The 9,010-nt window shown below is 37.4% G+C and overlaps 1 pseudogene; it reads right to left on the reverse strand.

Annotated features, from left to right (window-relative positions):
• LOC112734672 (uncharacterized) overlaps positions 1-6,422 on the reverse strand; it is a 29,752-nt pseudogene extending 23,330 nt beyond the window's left edge.
• Between the last annotated feature and the right edge of the window lie 2,588 nt (positions 6,423-9,010).

Consider the following 9,010-nt stretch of genomic DNA (forward strand, 5'->3'; position numbering starts at 1 on the left):
AGAAAAAAAAAAGATAGCGAAAAAAAAAGAGAGAAAAAGCAAGCAGAAAAAGCCAAAAGCTCTTAAAACCAAGAGGCAAGAGCAAAAAGCCAATAACCCTTAAAACCAAAAGGCAAGGGTAAATAAAAAGGATCCAAAGGCTTTGAGCATCAGTGGATAGGAGGGCCTAAAGGAATAAAATCCTGGCCTAAGCGGCTAAATCAAGCTGTCCCTAACCATGTGCTTGTGGCGTGAAGGTGTTAAGTGAAAGCTTGAGACTGAGCGGTTAAAGTCAAGGTCCAAAGCAAAAGAAGAGTGTGCTTAGGAACCATGGACACCTCTAATTGGGGACTTTAGCAAAGCTGAGTCACAATCTGAAAAGGTTCACCCAGTTATGTGTCTGTGGCATTTATGTATCCGGTGGTAATACTGGAAAACAAAGTGCTTAGGGCCACGGCCAAGACTCATAAAGTAGCTGTGTTCAAGAATCAACATACTGAACTAGGAGAATCAATAACACTATCTGAACTCTGAGTTCTCATAGATTCCAATCATTCTGAACCTCAATGGATAAAGTGAGATGCCAAAACTATTCAAGAGGCAAAAAGCTACAAGTCCCGCTCATCTGATTGGAGCTATGTTTCATTGATAGTTTGGAATTTATAGTATATTCTCTTCTTTTTATCCTATTTGATTTTCAGTTGCTTGGGGACAAGCAACAATTTAAGTTTGGTGTTGTGATGAGCGGATAATTTATACGCTTTTTGGCATTGTTTTTAGTATGTTTTTAGTAGGATCTAGTTACTTTTAGGGATGTTTTTATTAGTTTTTATGTTAAATTCACATTTCTGGACTTTACTATGAGTTTGTGTGTTTTTCTGTGATTTCAGGTATTTTCTGGCTGAAATTGAGGGACTTGAGCAAAAATCAGATTCAGAGATTGAAGAAGGACTGCTGATGCTGTTGGATTCTGACCTCCCTGCACTCAAAGTGGATTTTCTGGAGCTACAGAACTCAAAATGGTGCGCTACCAATTGCGTTGGAAAGTAGACATCCAGGGCTTTCCAGCAATATATAATAGTCCATACTTTGATCGAGTTTAGATGACGCAAAAGGGCGTTGAACGCCAGTTCTATGCTGCAGTCTGGAGTTAAACGCTAGAAACACGTCACGAACCAGAGTTGAACGCCAAAAACACATTACAACTTGGCGTTCAACTCCAAAAGGAGCCTCTTCACGTGGAAAGCTAAAGCTCAGCCCAAGCACACACCAAAGTGGGCCCTGGAAGTGGATTTCTGCATTTAAACTTAATTCTGTAAACCCTAGTAACTAGTTTAGTATAAATAGGACATTTTACTATTGTATTAGACATCTTGGGACGTCTAGTTCTTAGATCATGGGGGCTGGCCATTCGGCCATGCCTGAACCTTTCACTTATGTATTTTTTAACGGTAGAGTTTCTACACTCCATAGATTAAGGTGTGGAGCTCTGCTGTTCTTCATGAATTAATGCAAAGTACTACTATTTTTCTATTCAATTCAACTTATTCCGCTTCTAAGATATTCATTCGTGCTTCAATATGAATGTGATGAACGTGACAATCATCATCATTCCCCCATGAACGCATGCCTGACAACCACTTTCGTTCCACCTTAGATTGAATGATTATCTCTTGGATCTCTTAATCAGAATCTTCGTGGTGTAAGCTAGATTGATGGCGGCATTCATGAGAATCCGGAAAGTCTAAACCTTGTCTGTGGTATTCCGAGTAGGATTCTGGGATTGAATGACTGTGACGAACTTCAAACTCGCGAGTGCTGGGCGTAGTGGCAGACGCAAAAGGAGGGTGAATCCTATTCTAGTATGATCGAGAACCTCAGATGATTAGCCGTGCTGTGACAGAGCATTTGGACTATTTTCACAAGAGGATAGGATGCAGCCATTGACCACGGTGATGTCTCCAGATGATTAGCCATGCAGTGACAGCGCATCGGATCATTTTCACAGAGAGGATGAAAAGTAGCCATTGACAATGGTGATGTCCTTACATAAAGCCAGCCATAGAAAGGAGTAGGACTGATTGGATGAAGACAACAGGAAAGCAGAAGTTCAGAGGGACGAAAGCATCTCTATACCTTTATCTGAAATTCTCACCAATGATATACATAAGTATTTCTATTTTTATTTTCTGTCTATTTATTATTTATTTTTGAAAACTCCATAATCAATTATTATCCGCCTGACTGAGATTTACAAGATGACCATAGCTTGCTTCATACCAACAATCTCCGTGGGATCGACCCTTACTCACGTAAGGTTTTATTACTTGGACGACCCAGTGCACTTGCTGGTTAGTTGTATCGAAGTTGTGAATGAAAAACAATTTATTAAGACGTGCGTACAGAGTTTTTGGCACCGTTGCCTGAGATCACAATTTCGTGCACCAAAAATCAAACTACTTTTCAAAAGGATTAGCAAACAAGAACTTCAAATTAAGACATGAAAGAACAGGTCGACTCGAACAGAATTCAAGAAACAACTGAATAGCCTCGACAAATAGTCTCCAACGTTACCAAAACCCGCGATTCGCTTTACTCAAAACTCGTATATCATTTATGATAACCCATCAGTGCTTTCATATACATAATTCACTAGTATTAAGCCAGCCAAACTTACTACCAAGAATTATGCAATGCAAGACTAATGGTGTTAATCAATAGATCGTCATGTGCATAAAGCTCTAATTCTCGTCATTCGACAAGACCTATTACATGACAAATACTCAGAGTATGCAACTGAAGCATAGTCGGTCCATTCCTCAGGCTCTACAGGAAGGACTACTCTGATACCATAATGTAATACCCTAACTACCAAAGCTCACGCTTCCGGCTGCGCAACTCTGATAGCTCAGATATTACGACGACACTTATACTATTTAATACTAAAATATGAGCCTGTTTAAAACTTTAAACCATAATACCGCTCCCAAAAATACTTTCATTCGATAACGTACATCCATAAATACCATACAACTTACAACAACTCATAAAGAGTACATCCATATATATACATAAATATATATAAATAACTTTACAAGCATTAACCAATACAATTCCTATCCTTCTTACAGAATATATCAAGATAATGGCAAGGGTTCAATAAACCATAACTAAAACAATACAGAGCATCTCAACAACAACTAAATAAACTTCTCGTGACTTCTGCGCCCATGTCCTGAAAGGGGAAAAATGTAGGGGGGTGAGAACATCATCCTCGAAAGGGTTCTCAGTAGAGGGTTTTTGGGAATTACTGTAATAGGATACGTGAAGATAAACCGTACTAGTGATTAATAACCGTCTTATGTCTCCTTTTCAAAAACAACGGTTTACAATAAAAGTAGAGTCTAAAAATCTTTTCTGAAAGAAGAACCGTTCAATTCTCAAAAACTCAAAAGCTTTTCAAAACGGTTTATCTATGCGGAACCAAAATAGCCTTTCATATTTTATTCCAAACCGGAAACACAAAACCGAAATCAACCATCGGTTCATCTCATTTCAACCACGGCCCTAGGCCCAAACAAATCCAACCGACAACCAATCACCACAGTCCAACATAGGTTCAGCAGCAAACACAAATAGGAAGATGCAAGCACAAACAAACAGTTATTGCAAGTAGAACAATAAGCAGTTAATCACAAGTAGTCACAAAGGCAAACCAAATACAATATGCACACCCAAACAATGTCACATAGATGCATATGATGCACGCCTATCCTAGTGGCTGATGATATCATCTGTCGGTTATAAAGCCCACCCGACAAGTCCTGGTAGCTAACCATTGGACTGTCCCTCTGTCGTGCATCCCAACTCGAGTTATACTCAATATAATCGTGATCATAATCATGATCCATATCCATCACCCTCACTGGTGAATATTCACGGGGGCGAGCTCATCTGGGGATTTCACAGTGCCCGGCCACCCTTACGACATAGGGTCAGCAGAGTATCAAGTCTCAACCTGGAGCACGTGGTGGCTAGCCACTGCTACTACCCAGGGAAACTCATATCTCAGATAGTGGAAGTGCAAAATCATAATTATCAATATCTTAGCATATATGCATTCATTCTCAGCCATGGATCAACATCCATCTCAGCCATCCGGCTCACGGTTCAATCCAGAACCAGCAAATATTGATAATCATACACAACCAATCCGGCTCACGGTTCAATTCAGAACCAGCTAATATTCATAATCATACACAACCATTCCGGCCCATAATAAAACAGCACTTCCACCATTCAAAATCATTAAATTCATAAAATCGGCATTTAAGCCATAAATCATTTTTCTCAATTCATTTCACTTTGAAATCAAGTTTTAACTCTTTTCAGCCTTGGATTTAAAGATCTCATTTCTCAAATCATCTCAGGCTCATAAACCACTTTTACTAAAGGTAAATTCCCCTTTGAAAACAATGACACTCTCGGCATCCTCTTTCCAAACTTCCATAACCATGGTAAGTAAAAGATTTATTTTGAAACATTCACAATCATCCATTCAACAATGGGATTTCATAACAAAAGTTCCTTGGCAGAGTCCCAAGTCTTTAGAGGAGATTAACATAACTCATTTCCTCAAATTCACTTAAAATCATTAAAACGTTGGCTTCCTGATTTGAGTAACAAAATAGGATCTAAGCCAAACCGAGTCACGTAATCATTTACTTCTTTTAAAGCTGTTTCCCTTACTTAGGCAAAACCAGCTTTAACCCCCATGATAAATTCTAAAGCGTTTCAACTATTCAAAATTGTTTTAGTCTTGCAAAAATTCAGAATTCAAACAGTACTTAAAACCTTTCTCAAAACATTTCAAAATGAAACTTCTCAATAGACATTTAGGTTCTTTCAAAGTCATTGAAACTTCTTTAATTGAAACCCCCAAGTCAAATTCAAAGGCATAAACCCTTTTCACATTCAAACAGCTTTAAAACACAAGTTTCATCTAAATAACTTTCTCCTGAAAGAGATACAATGCCTTTCTTAAGAAGCAAGACTAAATCACAATTTCCTCTTTACTAATTCATTTCGAAAGCATGAATCATCCTTTTCTCGATAATTCAAATAATATAGTAGAAGTCTTTAACTCATCATTTTCCAGACAACATTTCAATAAAGACTCGGATTTTATTGAAATTTTGGCAGCACCTCCCCTAAAACTTGGACTTTGCCACCCGGTTCAGGTCCCAACTAAACCGTTCCAAAATCCTTTTCAACAGCCCAAAATCCAAAATCAGTTCAAGGCAAGCCAAATCCAACAGTCATCTCAATTCCATATTTCAAGGAACCGTTTCAAAAATCAAATCGTTATCAGCCGAATAAACTCATTTCTAAAGCTTTAAAGAAACGGTTCAACAATAGTCATTTATCAAACCAGATCATTTAAAGCAAACCAGGCTGGATTCAAGAGTGTATTCTATTTTCACATTCTCAAGAAAATCAACTCAACCCAAATCAATTCCCAATGGATTAAACTCAATCTCAAAGCTTTAAAAGAATCAACTTCAAAAGCATTTCGTTTCACAAAACCACACAACAATCAAGACAAATCAAACCATACATAAGGCCGATACAATCACCAAATACACATTTTCTCACTTCAGTATCCATATGTAATAATTCCAATATATATAGAATATAGTTTTTGGAAAGCGCCCCTACCTCAAAACACAATTCCATAACCCAAACGTCTCACAGAGTCCTTTCCGCCTCAACCCGAACTGATGGCAACCAAAACCTTAGCTCCCAGTCATGTTCGCAATAACCATAGCATCACTAATCGCAACATACAATAAACAGGACTCGACCCCACGTTATCAAAACTCATATTCATTAACCGAACACAACAGAATACTAACGCGAGGTTTTTCAAAACATACTTACTGAACTAGCGAAACGAAGCAGCTGCGATTTCGAACAGGCCCAGCAACAGCTCCAGCGGCGGCTAGAAGCTCCGGTGGATTAACTATAAAAATCACGCAGCATTAAAACCTTCTCGAAATCCAAAAAGGCAGAAACCTCAATTAAAACCCTTTCCGGCAAACTTTTCCAGCGACGGTAGCAGGGTCTCAAGTGGCAGAAGCTCAGCCCGGAGCTCCGGCGGTGATCCCGGAAGTCACAGAACCATCCCTGGCGGCTCCCTTCTCCAGTAACGACACCTGCGTCGGCAAGAGTGGCGGTGGCGGGTGCAGATCTCCCCTCTCTCTCTGTTCCCGTGCTTTCTCTCCCTCTTACTCTGTGTGGCTGGACAGCCTTCTCGATGGCACGGCGACGGCGACTCCACACGCGGTGGTGACAGTGTCGGCTTCGGCCCCCTCCATGCGCCTCAACCTTCCGTCAGTCTCTCTCTCTCTGACGGTGGATCGGCGGCTCTGTAGTGACGGCATGGCAGGATGAGATGGCGACTGAGCACGGCAATGCATCCACACGCGACTGCGACACTGGCGGCGCTGGCATTCCCCTTGCGACGACGAAGGCGGCATGGGCCGTAGTGGCTGCACGATGCAACAGTTACTGGGCAGCTCCTCCAGCATCGCGTCTCCTCCCTCCTCCTCTCGGTGACAAAGGCGTGATTCATGGCTCTGTGGACGGGACGACAATGGCAACGCGGAGTAGGTAGCAGCAGCAAGTGACGGTGTGAGCAACTCTTCCCTCTCCCTTCCTTCTCTGTTTGGCGGTGCCAAGTTTCCCTTCCACTATCAATGGGTGTGGGATGCGCAGGGAAGAGGGTGAAGAGAGAGGCTGGAGCTGCTATGTGTTTTGGTTTGAGGAAAGGGGGGAGCATTTGTGTTGCTGCCGCTGGGTTGGAGGAGAATGTAACTGGGTCACGGGTTAGGGTTTCAGGGTTAGGGTTTCATTTTAAAAAATTAGGGTTAGGGACCGTATGGTGATTTCACATAAAATTGGGAATAATATAATAATTGAAACCCAAATTAAATCCAACACTAATTATATATAGAAAATACTATTTGCTTATCAATTTCACAAAATATTTTTAATAAATGCCCAAATCTAAAAATTAGAAATAATATATTGATTTTTCTATTTTTCAAAATAGCAGTATTAATATTTAAAATATTAATTATTTAATCCAAATCATATAGAAATCCTTATTATTTCACAACTACCAACTTTATAATTTGAATATAGAAAATAATCCAATAATATAAGATTGGATAATAATCTCAATTTATTTCAAATTCAATAAATCAAAACTTGCTTTAAATTTCTTTAATAGAAAAATTTCTGAAATTAAAGCTACAGAAACACTGAATTTGAAATTAGCTAATGATATCCTTTTTTCAAAGGTTTTGGGTCTTATAGTTCAGATTGAATGACCATTGACATTGTGTTTGATGTGGATCAGAGGAGATTAATGACCATTGACGTGGCGTCAATCACTTACAACTTGCCATGGAATGAATTATCCATTGTTGGAACAGAAAGTAAGAAAAGTTGATCCGGAAAGATAAAGCATCTCCAAAGCCTTAATCTTCCTCTCACTGTTGTTTCTTGGCTATTTCTTTATTGCTTTCTTGTTTTATTTACGCACATTCAACAATAACCAATCAACTTTCTATTCGTCTAACTAAGATCTATAGGATAACCACTGCTTGCTCAGTCCGAAAATTCTCGTGGGATCGACCCTCACTCACCTGAGGTATTACTTGGATGACCCAATGCACTTGTCGGTTAAGTTGTGTGGAGTTCTAAATTTTGCGCACCAAGTTTTTGGCGCCGTTGCTGGGGATTGTTTGAGATTGACAAACTAACGGTTGTCTTATTTCTTAGATCAGGTACTTTTTACTGTTTTTCTTTTTGTTTGTGTTTCTTGTGTTTTGGTTTCTTATTAAAATTTTCGAACTTTCTTGTTTCTTTTTCAAAAAAATTTTTCAAAAACTTTTTCTTTTGTTTGAGTCTTGTGTCAATCTTTAAGTTTGGTGTCTTCTTGGTTTTTCTTTCCTTAAGTTTTTGAAAAATTTGTTCTTGATTGTTCTTTCTTTTGTTCGAATTGTTCTTGGTGTTTTTCTTTGTTTGATTTAAAATTTTTTAATTTTGGTGTCTTGTTGTGTTCTTCCTTCCAAATTTTTTAAAATTGTTTAATTTGATCTTAAAATTTTTAAGTTTGGTATCTTTTTGTGTTTTTCCTTTCAATTTTTCGAAAATCTTATCTTGTGATTTCAAAAATTTTAAGTTTGATGTCCTAATTAGTTATCTTTTTGCTTATCTTTTCAAAATTTAAAATTTATCTTGCTTATCTTATTAATCTTTTTCAAATCTTTATCTTATCTTTTTATCTTTCTTTGAATTTCAAAGAATCTTATCTCATCTTGTTTTAAATTCAAATTTTAAAATTTTAAAATTCAAAATTCAAAAATTAAAATTCAAATTTCAAATCTTTATTATATCTTTTTCCTTTTCTTTGAATTTCAAATTTTGTCATCTTATCTTGTTTCAAATTCAACTTTCAAAATTCAAAGTTTTAAAATTTAAAATTCAAAATTTAAAATTCAAATTTCAAATTTCAAAAATTTAAAACTTTCAAAATTCAAATTTCAAAATTTTAAAATTCAAAATCTTTTTAAATCTTTCAAATCTTATCTTTCCTTGTTTGACTTTCTCTTTCCACTTTTTAAACTTCAAGATCTTCTTTTGAATTTTCCTTTTTAAATTTCAAATTTTCAAAATCAAATCTTTTATTTTATTTTCAAATGTTGTCAGTTAGTTAGTTACCTGTTTTATCTTATTCTCTTTTTGTTTTCCTTTCTCTTTTCTCTTTTTCAAAACCTCCTAACTACTTTCTCTTCTTTTTTTTTTTGAAAATCCTAACCTCTTTATCTCTCTTCTTTTTCAAAAATTTCATCCCTCCTTCCCTCTCTATTTTTGAAATTATTCTTTCAAATAACAGACACCTCTATTTTCTCCCCTCTCACAAGGAATCCTCTATACTCTGACATAGAAGATTCCTTTCTTG

This window comes from Arachis hypogaea, chromosome 13 (assembly GCF_003086295.3).
Source record: "Arachis hypogaea cultivar Tifrunner chromosome 13, arahy.Tifrunner.gnm2.J5K5, whole genome shotgun sequence".
In the NCBI taxonomy this organism is placed as follows: Eukaryota; Viridiplantae; Streptophyta; class Magnoliopsida; order Fabales; family Fabaceae; genus Arachis; species Arachis hypogaea.